The sequence below is a fragment of the Elgaria multicarinata genome, chromosome 4 (assembly GCF_023053635.1).
Source record: "Elgaria multicarinata webbii isolate HBS135686 ecotype San Diego chromosome 4, rElgMul1.1.pri, whole genome shotgun sequence".
NCBI classification, from domain to species: Eukaryota; Metazoa; Chordata; class Lepidosauria; order Squamata; family Anguidae; genus Elgaria; species Elgaria multicarinata.
Genome location: NC_086174.1, coordinates 1,163,357 through 1,179,953, shown reverse-complemented (window position 1 = coordinate 1,179,953; position 16,597 = coordinate 1,163,357). Strand labels below are relative to the sequence as shown.

The following is a 16,597-nucleotide window of genomic DNA, read 5'->3' as shown; positions in this document are numbered from 1 at the left end:
GCTGGACCAGTGTGCGCATGCGCCCGCCCTTGGGAGGTTGTGCGGCTGAAGGGAGAAAGCGGCGGAGCGCCCCCCTCCCGTCCCCGCCCCTCGCTCGGATTGGCTGAAAGAGTGGCATGGCCGGTGTCGGGAGGGCGGGTCTTTGCAGCCAGGTCCTGCTCCTCATTGGCGAGTTTCTCGGCGGAGGCGCCTGCAGGCTGAGGCGGCCTCCGAGTTGGTTGGAGGGTTTCCCCTCCCCCGTCGTCGCTTCCCCCGCCCCCTCGGGAGGCGCCGTCTGGATTGGCCGGCGCTGAAGGGAGGCGGGCCCTCCGCGCAGAGCCCTGAGCGTGGGTTGGTCGGGGCGTCGGTCGGGTCGAGCGGAGCCGCCTGAGGGGAACCGAGAGGAGCGGAGGCGCGCGCCGAGCAGCAGCAGCACGTCGAGGCGGAGGAGGAGGAGGAGGAGGAGGAAGGCGGCGGCGGCGGCAGAGAAGGCTGGGCGGCCCCGCGCTCCGCCCGCCTTCCCGCGGCCCGGCGAAGAAGTAAGTGGCCGGGAGCAGCGCGGAGGGCAGCCCCCCTCCCTCCCTCCCTCCCTCTCCGCGGGGGTCCTCGGGGGGGAGGGGAGTGGAGGGGCGGGGCCCTCCCCCCCTCGGCTGCACCCCGCCCCGCCCTGGATCCGAAGGCACCGGCCGAGCCCCTGGCGGAGGGGAGGGCGCGTGGCGTGGCGTGGCGGCTGCGGCGGCTGCTGCGCCCCTCCGTCGCGGGCCGCGCGTGTCCCTCTCCAGGTGCTCCGCGGGGCCCAGGGCAGGTGGGCCTGGGTACAGTCGGGCGGAGACCCCGGGGCTCCTGCGGGCGGGGCGGGGCGGGGGAGGGAGCGCGGGAGCGCAGGCCGCCCCTCCCCCGCACCTCCCCCCCGCCAAGCCAGGGGGAAGGCAGGGGGCATCCCTTAGGACCCCCTCGGGGGCAGGGGCCTCTTGCGCCTAGGGAGCCCCGCTCCTGGGAACCCTGCCTGCCTGCCTGCCTGCCTGCCTGGGCGGGCACAGCCTCTTGGTCACACTGGAGCGTGGCTCCGCGTTGGGCACCGGCTCGTATTGATGCACGGTTTGAGAGGCTTCTAACCCGCTTTTCAAGGTGGCCTACAACGCTGCGAAAACACGCGTGTACTGTGACGAGGCATGCCATGGTCGTGCTGCGCCCTGTCCCACGCTCTTCATCTCATTCATCCTTGCAACGATCACGGAGTCGGTTCCCACTTGCCGTTAAAAGAGATTTTTGCACGGGACCTCAGAGCATTCTGGGGTACTGAGTGTCATTCTTGCAGATGAGGCGCAGCTGATCTCATGCAGTGCCTGCCTTGGCTAAAGTTCTCTCTGTGTTCCAGCAAGTCCTGTCGTGGCAAACCAAAGTGGCATGATCGGCAGCCTGAGGCACCATGATTGGGCACCCTGGGATCCTGTTTATGGCTTTGGGCTCAGCTGTTGTAAACCGCCCAGAGAGCTTCAGCTGTGGGCCAGTATATAAATAATAATAATAATAATAATAATAATAATAATGATAATAATAGACTACAGGAAATGGCTCTAGGGTCTAATGTCTCTAGCCAGATGGCTTTTCATGTTCATCAGGCCAGAAGGTAGACAAGAGGTAAATACAGATGAGGCAAGCAGTGAAGTAAATTTCCATCTTACATCCTAGCAGGATGCAGCAATACAAGTAATGCAGACACCTCTCTTCGTTGCAAGAGAGCAATCATGAGCCGTTTACCTCTTGTCTGTGTGGACATCCCTGTAAAATCAAAAGTCAAGAGGTGCAAGGTAAGGGGGTAGAGAATGGAGGTAGTCATTGGCTTTTCTTTGTGACACAGCCCAAGTGCCCTGTGAAGGAAAGGAGAGGCTGATCTTGTCTTCCCTGCTTGTCCTCTGCAGAACCTACCTTGCATAGCTGTATTCTCTGTGAAATGACAGGTTTAGCTGATTTTTTTTTAAAAGCTCCTGGTAAGAACTCCAAATTGGCTGCAGGAGTCAAGCCCATATTGAAGACAGGCGTAGGATAGCATTGCGCCTGAGCCAAACTCCTGGGTTGTTACCTGGGTGAATCAGCACCAGTTGTTGGTGGACAGCACTGTGCTTGCTTGCTTGCTTCTGCCTTTGGGAAAGGCATTTCGTTTGGGGTTAAACTGGACGTTACATGTAATGGATCCCTGATTCTCTTCTTGTTTTAATTGAAAAGCAGCCTTAGAAGGCTTCATTTTTAAGTGGATGAGCAGTGCTGCAGGATGGACTGCTTAATCCTTTCCTAGATAGCCAGCCAGCACTTGTAGCTGCTGCCTCACACCCCTGAGGAGTCTTATGGTGATGTTAGGCTGAACTTCAGAGATGCTCCAGGGCTTTCTCTGCTGTGGCACCCCGGCTGTAGAATGAGCTCCCCAGAGAGGTTTGCTTGGCACCTACACGGTACTCCTTTCGTCGCCAGCTGAACACCTTTTTATTTTCTCAGCATTTTAACACTTAATTTAACTTAAATTTAAACTTTGCTGTTTTAATTCTATATTTTAACCTATATCAATTTTTGCTGTGTGGTTTTAATCCTGGTTGTGCTTTTTATATTGTATTTTGTATTCATGTTTTTAAATTGTTGGTTGTTTTTATGCTTTTCATGGTTTTAATTTTTGTGAACCGCTTCGGCTATTGGGCGGTATACAAATGTAATAAATAAATAAATAAAATCTCTATGTCCAGCACAACTGTGGGGGCAAGCCTCACTCTGTGCCCCTGTTCTAATGAGAGTGGGAGGGACAGGAGCGTTTTTCTATAACACAGTAACTTTTTAAGTTTCTGAGGTTTAGTGTGAGGCCTGAGAGATCCCTCACTCTTTGGTTTTTAGCAGGTAAAGATTAAGTCATTCCATTTCCCTACTCCAATTCCTCTGCTCAAATCTCAGCCTCCTAAAGCTGCTTTCCTTTTAAAAACTAAACCAAACCAGGGCTTCATCTAAGAAGGCTAGATCTCTGTAACGTTTAGTTAGTAAAGTGTTGGCTCATGGATTCTACCATAAGTAAAGAGCTTCGGCTATTGGGTGGTATAAAATGTAATAAATAAATAAAGTAGTCAATTCTTCAAACCACATTTGGGACTTGTGAGGAGGCAAAAGAATGCTTTTTCAAAGTTAATATCTCTGTTGTGTTAGTGAAGTTTTGGTTGCTTGTGGCATGGCTGTCTGGAACGTTCAGTTGCACAGGGAGCTAAGCAGCTTATAGTTCAGTTCCCTTTGAAGAAGGAAAGGCTGTTGGCTTGGATGGGATGATTACCCTTACACAGGAGAAGACTCTGGGAAAAGAATCCAGAACATAAGCTAAGGAATAGGGAAAGCCAGATGCAAGAAGGCTGAAGAAAAGCTGCAGAGTAGGCAGCGAACTGAGAGAAGGAATCTGAAGGAAAGAGAGGTGGAAAATGAAGCACGGTGAAAATTATTAATCAGTTCATTATAATTTATTTTTTATTACATTTATGTCCTGCCTTCTTTTCTCCAAAGAACCCAAGGCAGCTTTCATGATCCTCCTCCTCCTCCCATTTAACCTCAAAACAACCCGATGAGATAGGTTAGCCTATGGACAGGAGGGGCTGTATGCTGTGGGAAAGGGAAAGAGGAGTGTTAGGTAGGTGTCTCAAGGAAGTGGGACGTGGGCAGTGGCCTGAAAAGCAGACATCTGAGGAAACAGTAGGTATGATGGAGACATGGAAGAAAGCCAAGGAGAAAGCAGGACTATCAATAGCTGCTAGTCCTGATGGCTATATGCTACCTCCAATATCAGAGGCAGGATGTCTCTGTAGACCAGTTGTTGGGGAACATGAGTGGGAGGATGTTATTGCATCTTGTCCTACATATTTCTTTCTCAGTGGCTGGTCCATCTATTTTATTTTTATTGATTTATTAATTACATTTCTATACCGCCCAATAGCTGGCGCTCTCTGGGCGGTTCACAAAAATTAAAAACATTCAAAGTATAAAACAAAATGCTGGACTAGCTGGACCTTGATCTGATCCAGCATGGCTCTCCTCCTGTTCTTGTGACTCAGAGACCACCTCGCAGGGGGCCTGTGGAAAAGAGGGGCTGTGCACTTTTGGTACAAAGGAAGTGGGCAGGCAGTAAAGACTGGTGACACTGGGCCTGAGAACTAACAAGGTGTAGAATCCCATTATTCGTGTCTAAGCTCTGCTGGTTTTAGCTTCTACTGACTCTGCAGTATTATGGTTTAAGGGCCAATTTATCTGTCCATCTAAAATTATTTCTAGGCTGCCTTCAAGGGTGTGTCCCTTATTTAACAATACATTGGGGTCCACAAATCCACCTGCCGTGGTGAGGGTCTCTGCCCCCTTTGGTAAGCCATGATCAGCCTAGTCTCCCCTACATGTACTGAGCTGCTACAGCCACCACCGCCTCCTCCTTCCTTCCCAGTAACAGCCTCTGCTGAACGTGAGAGCCTCCACCTCCTCTCTCCCATACCTCCCCACCATTGCCCTCCTCCAGCCTGAGCCAATCAGAGGGGGAATGGGAGAAAGGCTGTGAGATGGGCAGCTTCCACTGGTGCCCTGCTTGGTGCCAGGAGGGGAGGAGACAACAACAGTGGGGTGAGGGGGGAGAGGAAGCAGTCGTAGGGCATCCTCCTAGGTCAGGAGAAAGGCAGGGCTTGGGGATCCTCCTTGCGGCGCTATCGCTTGATGGGGTCCCTTGCAAGTATAAGGCAGCACGGATGAACCCCCACCGCTCCTCCGTGTTGGAGAGAAGGAGGAGGCATCATCCCAGTTTTTGTGGTGAGATTTGAAGGTACTTTGTACCATACTTCAGAGTACCAGACAAAATGCTGATACTTCAGGACAGGGTTGTGGCAAGCACAAATTTTGACTGGCATACGAAATTTACGGGGCCCTGAAAGTATATATAAAAGTGTCTCTGTGTGGTATGGTGAGTCTCACGTTTGCTTAAACCAACCAGCCAATTCTTTGGCTGCAGGTTTCTAGGTAATTCAGGTGCTGAAGAGCTCCAGTGTGTTCAGCTATCCCCATTCCACTGTTAATCCTGTTGATTATGCTCTGCTTTAGGTTCACTGCAAGTTTTAATATTCCTGTATTCCATTTATTTTTGTGTAGTATTAATCATAAAGGCCATTGTATTAACTCAAGCATAGAAATCTTGTAAGCTGTCTTCTACTGAATCAGGTGCTTGATCCATCTAGCCCAGTACGGTTGACACTGACTGGCAGCCATAGCTCTACAGAGTTTCAGGCAAGAGATTTCCCAGCCTTGCCTGAGATGCCTGGGATCAAACCTGGGTCCTTCTACATGCAAAGCATGTGCTCTGCCACTGAGCTGCAACTCTCCCTCAACTTTTCCAATAGGGCTAAAATAATTGTCATGAATGTCTACCCTGTGCAGTAATTGTGAAAACAATAAGATCATAAGAAGAGTCAGGCTGGAAAAGACCAAGGGTCACCTAGTCCAGCACTCTGTTCACACAGTGGCCAACCAGCTGTCGACCAGGGACCCACAAGCAGGACATGGTGCAACAGCACCCTCCTACCCATGTTCCCCAACAACTGGTACATACAGGCTTACTGATTCGGATACTGGAGGTAACATATAACCATCAGCACTAGTACTCATTGATAGCCTTCTCCTCCAGGAATTTATCCAACCCCCTGTTAAACCCATCCAAACTGGTGGCTGTCACCACATCTTGTGGTAACAAATTCCATAGTTTAACTATGCACTGTGTGTACTTCCTCTTATCTGTCCTGACTCTACCACCAATCAGCTGCATGGGATGACCCACGTTCTGAATCCTAATATCATCCTTCTTCACTCTTGTGATCTCCAAATTTGTTGGGTATAACACCTGTTGTCCCCAGCCAGTGTGTCAATGTGTGGGGATAATGGAAGTCATATGCTGGTGAAGCAGGAAATGCCCTTACGCATGTTATGTACATATTAGAAAGCTGCAGCGAATGCATGCACAGGCGTGTACACGCACACACGACAGTTTTTTTCTTTATTACATTTCTGTGCTGCCCAATAGCTGAAGCTCTGGGTGATTCACAACAATTAAAACCATAAAATTCAATGTGATAAAATGTAATTTCCAAGTTTAAAACTACAGTATAAAATGAGCACATAAGACCAGTTCTGGTATGCTTGCATTGGCTGCCTATATGTATCTGAGCCTGATAAAAGGAGCTGGTTTTAACCTATAAAACCTTACACAGCTCAGGACCGCAATACCTGACGGAACACCTGTCCCAACATTGATGGTGCTATATAAATAAATAAATAATAATAATAATAATAATAATAATAATAATAATAATAATAATACAATCAACATCTGGGCCCTTCCTCGGAATGCCTTCTCTGAGGGAGGCTCAGAAGGTGGCAACAAGGGAGAGGGCCTTCTCAGTGCTGGCCCCCCGACTGTGGAACAAGCTCCCTACTGATTCCTGCCTAGTGCCAACACTGTCATTTTTTCAGCGCCATGTCAAGACTGCCCTCTACTCCCAGTCATTTAATGGGGTTTCTTGCTAACAGCTGGTTGGACACTGTGTGGAAAGAATGCTGGACTAGATGGACCCTTGGTCTGATCCAGCAGGGCTCTACTTATGTTCATATGATGCCGCATTTATGTCAGTCATCTAAACAGGTCAAGTATTTTATTAGAACTGTTTTTAGCTGTCTAAATTGTTTTAAATTTTGTATCCTTTAATTTTTATATTGTATTCAATGCTGTATTTTATGTTGTATTTTATTATCTTATGAATTGTTGAACACCACCTAGAGAGCTTTGGTTATTGAATGGTATAAAAATGAAAATAATAATAATAAACTAAAAATAATCAAATAAAATCTAACAACAGTGTAAAAATTTAAAATATAGTAACAAATTTATAACTCTCATCTGTGATGGTCTGCACATAGGTTGCACATTTTTTCTTGCCCAGAAGTACATTCTCTATAATAATTTTATAACATTTGAAATTTTATAGCATTTGAAGTGGTCCTTAGTTTTCAGTAGCTCTAGTTGGACTGTATGTCTTCAATTACAGTTCAGTTTGCATTACCCCAAATGGTATAAATTGGCCTTGTTGCATTACACATTTGGTTAATCATTGCCAGGAAACCAAATCATGCTGTAAGCTGAAGTGTCCACAACCTGCCTTGGTGTTGTGTGGCTTGAGCTTTCATTAAACCTGAATGTGGTGGCTAAGCCTCAGTGCCTGTAAGAGGTCTATATGCATTTTTTTCTTTTAAATTTTTTAGTTCTTTAGCCACCATCTTTTCTTTTGTCATTCACTGTTGCACTAAATTCTTTTTGCTTGTGCCATTTAAAAAATAAAGGGCTGTTCTTAGATACATCTCAGGAAGAAAGGCTAAGAAAAAGGCAAATTAGGGGAACTGGAGTAGTGATAATGAAGTGGATATAAGATCTAGAACATGTCCAATTGAGGGGAGACATGATAGCACTCTTCAAATACTTAAAAGGGTGTCACACAGAGGAGGGCAGGGATCTCTTCTCGATCCTCCCAGAGTGCAGGACATGGAATAACGGGCTCAAGTTACAGGAAGCCAGATTCCAGCTGGACATCAGGAAAAACTTCCTGACTGTTAGAGCAGTATGACAATGGAACCAGTTACCTAGGGAGGTTGTGGGCTCTCCCACACTAGAGGCATTCTAGACGCAGCTGGACAACCATCTGTCAGGGATGCTTTAGGGTGGATTCCTGCACTGAGCAGGGGGTTGGACTCGATGGCCTTGTAGGCCCCTTCCAACTCTGCTTTTCTATGATTCTATGTCTATACAGCATTCAATGGCTGTTGGTTTCCAAGGTTCATATTATTGTTGTGTTTGAGCATCTGCTTCTAAAACTGCTGCTAAATGATCGTTCTCTTGGCACTGAACATTCTGTGTCAGAGTGACTGATGGTGGTGAGCTGCACATTCAGTCTTCATGCACAATGGAGGTGAAGTACAGGACAGGTGTCCTCTCTTCCTCCCTGTTCTCTCCCTCCCTGTCCCAAGAGGTCCTGGACTATGAAGCCACAGAGGAGAACTGGACTGTGCCACACTGAGCTTCCTTGCTTTGTAGCATTAAAGTTAGCACCAGGTTAGAAAGGGACTCAGCCTGTATCCTCTGAGGAGCTAAGAAGAGCCATGCTGGGTCATGACTGGTAACCATTGATAGCTTCATCCTTCATGAATTTCTCTAATCCAAATTGGTAGCTGTCACCAGTCCCTGAGAACAGGGGGAAAGACTTGTATGACTAGAGCAGGGGGTGGGCAACTAGTTCTCAAGAACTCTTTAGCCCCATTCAGAAGACACCTTAAACCATGGCTTTTAACCACAGTGGTTAAGCCAGAAAACTGGGCTGTGTTCAGAAGACACCTTAAGCCACAGCTTTAACCATGGTGAATAAAGCAAAAAGCCTTATTCATCATGGTTAAAGCTGTGGTTTAAGGTGTCTTCTGAACACAGCTTGGCTTTCTGGCTTAACCACCATGGTTAAAGCCATGGTTTAAGGTGTCTTCTGAACAGGCCGTTTGAAACCTTTATCTACGCAGCCTTGGAGGATGAGGCTCTCAATGGCTATCTTATGTTCTTTTTGAGAATTGCCCTTGCTGGAGCCAATGGGTGACATTTAGACTCTCCAAAGGCCATTGGGAAAGCCATGCACAAGTCTAATGAGAAGCAAACTACAAGATTGCTAGGGATGGCAAAATAGAGTGGGAATGAATGGTGCATTTCTTCATAGTGGAATGTTAATGGGAGGTCATCCTAAAGCTGTGTACCACATAGAAGTAACATAATGGTTTCTCGTAGGGAAGCAGTTTATTTGCAGCACATCTTCGGCAAACTTTGATCATTTATACAATTGTGTATCAGGCTGGAAAACTAATTTGATTTTCTAGGTGCAAGCATCAAAATTTTAGGGTTTTGCATACAAAACATAGTTTCTCCAGCACTCATGTTCCCATATAGAGAAATATACCAAATGGAGGTAAAATATAGCCATCATGATGGTTAACAATTAATTGATAGCCTTATTCTCTGAATTTGTCCAATCCTCTTTTAAAGCCATCCAAGGTGGCAGCCATCGCTTCATCTTATGGTAGCAGAGTCCATAATTTAACTATGTGTTGTGTGAAGAAGTCCTGAATTTATCACCATTCAGCTTCCTTGGATGACCTTGAGTTTCCAGTATTATCAGAGCAGGAGAGAAGCTTCTCCATATCCACTTTTCCCACAACATACGTAATATTGTGCACCTGTCGTGTTCTCCCTTGCTTGCCCTTTTTCTAAACCCCAAAGCAGCAAATGTTTTATTACACTCACCAGGTGCCGTGCCACCGCAACTGGTTTCTATGATGGTGCCACAAACACAGCATTTCCTCACAGGGGAGTTGCTCCAGTTAGGGTTATAGATTAATATTACAGAAATGAACAGTTACTATTTTAGTTTTATACGTTCTTAATCAGTTTTATGTATTTTATGGTGTTTTGTATTTGGTGTTGTTCCCTGCCTCGATCAAGAGGGAGAGGCGGGTAAGAAATATTATTATTATTATTATTATTATTATTATTATTAATTGAAAAATGATATTCCTATATATGTAATGTTTCTTTGTTTTTCTTTTATCATGATTTAATAAAAATAAGGAGAAAAATATTACAAAAAGGCAGGTTTCACAATGGTTAGATTTCGGGTGAGAGAGGCAAGAAGATCAGGTTACAGATGCAAGAGCCTCTTGAATTCAGATAGGAGAGCAAGTCAAGGTTCAAGTAGAGGGTTGTGCTAGGGTGACCCTATGGAAAGGAGGACAGGGCTCCTGTACCTTTAACAGTTGCATTGAAAAGGAAATTTCAGCAGGTGTCATTTGTACATATGGGGAACCTGGTGAAATTCCCTCTTCATCACAACCGTTAAAGCTGCAGGTGCCCCGCCCTCTTTTAAATCTGGTCACTCTAGTATAGCTCCTGCAGCTTTATCTGTTGTGATGAAGACGGAATTTCACCAGGTTCCCCATATATACAAATGACCCCTGCTGAAATTCCCTTGTCTGTACAACTGTTAAAGACACAGCAGCCCTGTCCTCCTTTTCATAGGGTCACCCTAGTTGTGCAGCAGATCCAGGTAAGACCCCAGTTCCATAAATTAGAGTATTCTGCTCGACTAGCCCCATCCGCCTTGAATGCCTTTGGCTGCAGCCTCCTCTGTCTGTGGAGACCTTTAGCTGCTGTGCTTGTGAATTCTGCTGTGCTAGAAGAGGAAGCAGTGATGACTTCTAAGCACTGCTGTGGGTTTTCCAGAAAAGGTTGAATTGCATTTTTTTCTTGCGTGAATTAGAATAATGTAAAATAGTGTTAGAAGTCATCACTGCTTAAAACAATTAGCATCAGGTCATTTGCATCAGAAAATTTTCATTTTACATCTGGAAACTGTTATTAAAAACAAGCACGCAACAAAGCTAATAAAGTATGCCGTGCTGATTTTTTTGTCCCAATTACACCACAGGTATTTGACCTGAAATATTTGAGGGCGGAAATTAAAGCACACTTCATGTGATTTAAACGTTACATTATGTAGACATTTTTACTTGACTACTTGTAAATATTTAAAGATGATAGCATGTACTTTCCTTACATTGTTTAAATATAAGAAAAAAAACCAAAGTTACTGAAAACTGTTGACACATTAATTCAGCCATCCAGAACCTGCTGCCCTCCAGTTATGTTAGACTACAACTTCCAGCATCCTTCAGTCAGCATGGCTGGCTGGGGATACTGGGAGGTGTAGTCTAGCACATCTGGAGGGCACCAGGTTGCACTAATTAATTTTAGCAACCTAAAGAACTGTGCATGAAATGCTGACAACCACTCATCTGTTTTAACAGAGCTCAGCTCTCTTCCACTGAGGTTGTGGGGCACCTTCAGTTTCGCTGTTGCTGCTCATTAGCTCCATTTCACATTGAAACATATTTTTATTTCGGTTACATATATGTATCTTCTCACATCCTTGATAAGAATAATTGCCTGAAAAATATTCATTGCAACTTTGGAACTGCCAAGCTTGCCTCATATTTGGAATTGGCATCCATTCATCGTTACTGATAGAAAAATGAAGCACCGGACAATGTGCTGCCCCACATCACTACTTCCAAGGCAGCTCTGTGTTCCCTCAGTCCTTGACTTGGGCTGAATAGGGATGCCTTTCCCTATTTGTAAAAACGAGAATGCAGGAAGCAGCAGGGGTTGTGTTGCAGCTTTGCCTCCTGTTCTGTGGCTTCTCAAGGAGGTGTCGCAAGGTCTCCAGAGCAACTGCATAGGCGAACGTAGCCTAAAAGTGGAATATCGAGTTCTATTACAGTGAACTGTAATTCAAATAAGAGAGGCTTGCCCTTTTGTAAACTTGTAGGAAGAAAATTATACAGTAGTAGCTTTACAAAATTGACTAGTTATGGTGCCAGCCAATGCGCTGTGCAGTTTGCACAACCTACACGTTGTGTAGGGGAATAGATGGCAAACTGTATACTTGAAGCAGTGCATATGCTATAAAAAATACTCCTTTTACTCATTTTAAAAAAAAATTGGTCGTGTTTCAGAAGGTGTAATTAAAATTCCGCATCCTACACAGACTAAAAGTCTTGCAGGCCTAAAATACAAAAACGAACCTTGCACATCGGCTGTTCCTTGTTCTTCATCCAGAATAAGACAGTTGAGCCAAATTGGTTGAGCAGCGAGTGCTAACGAATGTCTCGGCATCCTTCTGGAGGGAGGCCTCGAGTGGGGCGCTGCTGCGGGGCTCTGCCCTGGGCCCTATAAGTGACCTAGATGAGGGTGTACAGACGTTGCTTGTCAAATCTCGTCTTCCTCCTTTCCCCTTTCAGTAGGGGTTCCGCAAGGCTCAGTGCTTGGCCCGTTGTTGTTTTCCTTATACATGTTGCCCTTGGGCAAGCTTATTCAATCTCATGGCCTCCAATATCATCTGTACGCCGATGATACACAACTATATCTGTCATCTCCGGAACTTTCTCCTGATGTTCACGATCGTATCTCGGCATGTCTTTCAGATATCTCAGCTTGGCTGCTTCATCGTCGCTTGAAACTTAACATGGCAAAGACTGAATTGCTTGTTTTTCCTCCTAAACCTTCTCCTCATCTCTCATTCTCTCTTACTGTCAATGATGTTACACTTACTCCGGTCAAGGAAGCTCGTAGCCTTGGCTTTATATTCGACTCCTCGCTCTCCTTTATTCCTCATATTGAGGCAGTAGCTAAATCTTGTCGATTTTTCCTGTATAATATTGCCAGGATTCGATCATTTTTGTCTGTCTCTTCTGCCAAAACGCTTGTTCATGCACTGGTTATTTCACGGTTGGACTACTGCAACCTTCTTCTCTCTGGCCTTCCTTCTTCTCACATCAGTCCGTTGGTTTCTGTTCACCACTCTGCCGCAAAGATCATCTTCTTGGCTCGCCGCTCCGACCATGTTACTCCGCTTCTGAAATCTCTTCATTGGCTTCCAATTCACTACAGAATCCAATATAAACTTCTCCTGCTGACCTTCAAAGCTTTTCACGGTCTAGCTCCTTCCTATCTCTCCTCTCTCATCTCACACTATTTTACCGCTCGTGCTCTTCGCTCCTCTGATGCCATGTTTCTCGCCTGCCCAAGGGCCTCTACTTCCCTTGCTCGGCTTCGTCCATTCTCTTCTGCTGCCCCTTACGCCTGGAACGCTCTTCCAGAACATTTGAGAACTACAAGTTCAACCGCAGCTTTTAAAGCTCAACTAAAAACCTTTCTTTTTCCTAAAGCTTTTAAAACTTGATGTTGTGCAGACTTCTACTGTTACTTTCTACTGTTAGTTTTACCCTACCCTGTGCCTGCTTACCCTGCCCTGTACCTGTTTGCATTCTCTTCCCCTCCTTATTGTTTTACTATGATTTTATTAGATTGTAAGCCTATGCGGCAGGGTCTTGCTATTTACTGCTTTACTCTGTACAGCACCATGTACACTGATGGTGCTATATAAATAAATAAATAAATAAATAAATAATAATAATAATAATAATAATAATAATAATAATAATAATAATAAATCTGCGGATGATGTGAAGTGAGGAGGGATAGGCCACACCATGGAAGAAAGGATCAAGATTCAAAAGGCTCTGGGCAGGCTGGAACACTGGGCCATATCTAACAAAATAAGATTCAACAGAGATACATGTAAAGTTTTGAATTTAGTTACCAAAGGTGGGTGAGACCTGGCTTGGCAGCAGTACATGTGAAAAGGGCCTTGGTGTCCTAGTTGTATACGAGCCTGCAGCGTGATGCAGCAGCAGCTAAGAATGCTAATGTAACGTTGGGCTGCATTAACAGAAGCATAGCATCCAAATCTGAGGACGTAATAGTTCTGCTCTGTTCTGTATTAAGTCAACCTGCTTTTGGAATACTGCGCCCAGTTCTGGGGAAACCTGTTTTAAGAAGTGCATTGACCAGTTGGAGAGCATCCAGAGAAGAGCAGTCAGGATAGTGAGGGGTCTGGAAACCAAGTCCTGTGAGGAACAGTTGAAACAGCTGGGTATGTTTAACTTGGAGAAGATTGCAGGGAGAGATTATAGTGGCGCTCAAATATCTGAAAGATTGTCATGCAGAAGATGGAATAGAACTTGTTCTCTCCTGCTGCCAAGGTCAGGACTAGAATCAATCAGTGGAAATTCCAGGGAGCAGATTTTGGCTTAACATTAGGAGAAATTTCCTAACAGTGAGAGCCGTTCAGCGGTGGAACAGGTTTCCTTGGGAGGTGGTGGGTTCTCCTTCACTGGAGCTATTGAAGCAGAGGCTGGAGGGCCACCTGTCAGGGATGCTGTAGCTGCACCCTGAAGAGCAGAGCCTGCACTGAGTGGGGGTTAGAGTAGGTGATCTCTGAGGTCTCTTCCAACTCTCTGATTTTGTATATTGAATGCAAATTTAATGTTGAATGTTCATTAGACTGTCTGGTACATTTATGAAATTTAAAAGAATCTCAGCCTCCCCCTACCCCCCGTAATACTGTTGGGAATTATGGGAGTTGAAGGTGAACACTTCCAGAGGGCACCTGATTGGGGAAGGCTGGCATAAATGCATTAGTTTCCCCACCCTCAAACAATTACAGATATACGTGATATTTTTCTGTTTGTTTACAACATTTATACCCTGCCTTTCAATTTACAGGATTTGTTTGTTTGTTTGTTTGTTTATTTATTTATTTATTACATTTCTATACCGCCCAATAGCCGGAGCTCTCTGGGCGGTTCACAAAACTTACAGATGGAGCAGGAAGCTGCTACACCTGAAGTTAACTGTGCATATCCTAGGCCACAGCTAGACCTAAGGTTTATCCTGGGATCCTCCAGGGTTCGCCCCTGCCTGAGCACTGGATCCCCCTGAGTGTCACCTAGATGAACAGGTTTGACCCCTGGACGATCCAGGGATAAACCTTAGGTCTAGCTAAGGCCTTAGTTTTTGCCGGTTGGGAAAATAGGAAAGAAGTAGAATAAGAGTTGAAAGTGCTAACCATCAATATTTATAGTAAAAAATAATAAACGCTTCCTTTTCTAGACTTGGAAATACTCTCCTGCCCTGTCTCTCAACCTGTTTAGCCTTCCTTAAACCCAAAGGAGAGGGCTTTCGCAACGGTTGCCCCTTGGCTTTGGTCTCTCCTTGGCACCTTGGCCCTATCTCAAGAGGGATGCCTGGGGCCTTCTTTGCGTTGTCTTGGTGCCAGGTTACGACACTGTTTATTTACCCAGGCACTTAGTTTTTATTATGTATGTATTGTATTTATACACCTATAACAAAACATTCTCAGAGCGGCCCTCAGTCTGCCTCGTATTTTATATTTGCTCTTTTATTCTGAAGTTAGTGTTTTGTTGTACTTTACTAGTTTTCAAATAATGTATTATCTACATGATAGCATACTGCCCTGTAATCTGATTTGGTGAATGGCAATATAGAAAAGTTTTAAATAAAAACAGAACCAATTCAAAAAGCTATAAAACTTACTTTCCATGGGTAACAGTGGGATATTTGTACAGCAGTGACCCAGCTTTCAAGCTAGATTGAACTCTGAGAAAGGGGTGGACTAGGACCTACACCCAGCCTGACAGATCACATTATAGTATTCTCGGTAGCGTTTAATAACAATAGATTAGATCTGGATGCTCCTTGTGGAAGTGGACAGCAGTTCTGCCTGTGCAAGGTGAATCCCTTTCCCTGATTTCCACCTGCAGCCCCTGGTGATATATCTCACATTATTCCTGGAGGTCCCCCAATTCTTGGGAGAGCCATTTTGGGAGAATGTAAGGGACTACGGTAAGGAGGAAGAGATAGGAAAGTCCCCTGAAACAAGTGAAACTCTGCTTGTAGCTCCCTAGATTTCATAGAATAGTAGAGTTGGAAGGGGCCTCTAAGGCCATCAAGAGACTGAAAGAGCTGGACATGTTTAGCCTGGAGAAGAGAAGATTGAGGGGAGACAAGATAGCACTTTTCAAATACTTAAAAGGTTGTCACACAGAGGAGGGCCAGGAGCTCTTCTCAATCCTCCCAGAGTGCAGGACACGGAATAACGGGCTCAAGTTACAGGAAGCCAGATTCTGGCTGGACATCAGGAAAAACTGCCTGACTGTTAGAGCAGTACGACAATGGAACCAGTTACCTAGGGAAGTGGTGGGCTCTCCCACACTAGAGGCCTTCAAGAGGCAGCTGGACAGCCATCTGTCAGCGATGCTTTAGGGTGGATTCCTGCATTGAGCAGGGGGTTGGACTCAATGGCCTTGAAGGCCCCTTCCAACTCTGCTGTTTTATGATTCTATGATTCTATAAGTCCAACCCCCTGCTCAATGCAGGCATCCACCTCAAAGCATACCTTACAGGTGGATGTTCAGCTGCCTCTTGAAGGCCTCTAGTATGGGAGAGACCACAACCTCCCTAGGTAACTGGCTCTATTGTCATACTGCTCTAACAGTCAGGAAGTTTTTCCTGATGTCCAGATGGAATCTGGCTTCCTGTCACTTGATCCCATTATTCCGTATCCTGTACAACAGGATATAAATAGAAACCGCCCAGAGAGCTTCGGCTGTGGGGTGGTATATAAATGTAATAAAATAAATAAATACATACATACATAAATGGGCAGTCCCTTGATCCTGTGACTTGGTGTTAGAATCTGGTGACCTGGCTTCTGAGGGGAACTCAAATCTAAATATCTAATTGTTTTCCTGAGACAAGCCTGGCCTTAGCAAATATAACCAGATAATTTGTCCCATCTGCAGACCCGGCTATCTTGGTTCAAATAACTGGCACCCTGTTTCCTGTACACTGTCTTTATATATAGGGATTTTGCTCTTTAATTATAAAACAGTTATATTTCCTGTCAGCAAGAACTACAAATTTGAAGTCAATTGTTTTGTATTTTATTTATTTTTTGTATGAAATGTTGGACAACTGCTAGCTCAGATCCTTAAAGTCATGCATGCCTCATGTGATAATATGTTGTGGCATTAGGAAGGCACGATGGAGCAGGGTTTAGAGGCCAAA

The 16,597-nt window shown here is 45.2% G+C and overlaps 1 protein-coding gene across 2 annotated transcripts in view; it reads left to right on the top strand.

Moving 5' to 3' along the window:
* The first annotated feature begins 487 nt into the window (after positions 1-487).
* The window catches only part of DTNB (dystrobrevin beta), a 148,437-nt gene continuing 132,327 nt past the window's right edge, over positions 488-16,597 (top strand). For both annotated transcript variants that reach the window (XM_063123692.1, XM_063123691.1), the window contains exon 1: positions 488-518. The gene's annotated coding sequence lies outside the window, so the exon portion shown is untranslated. The remainder of the gene's footprint in view (positions 519-16,597) is intronic.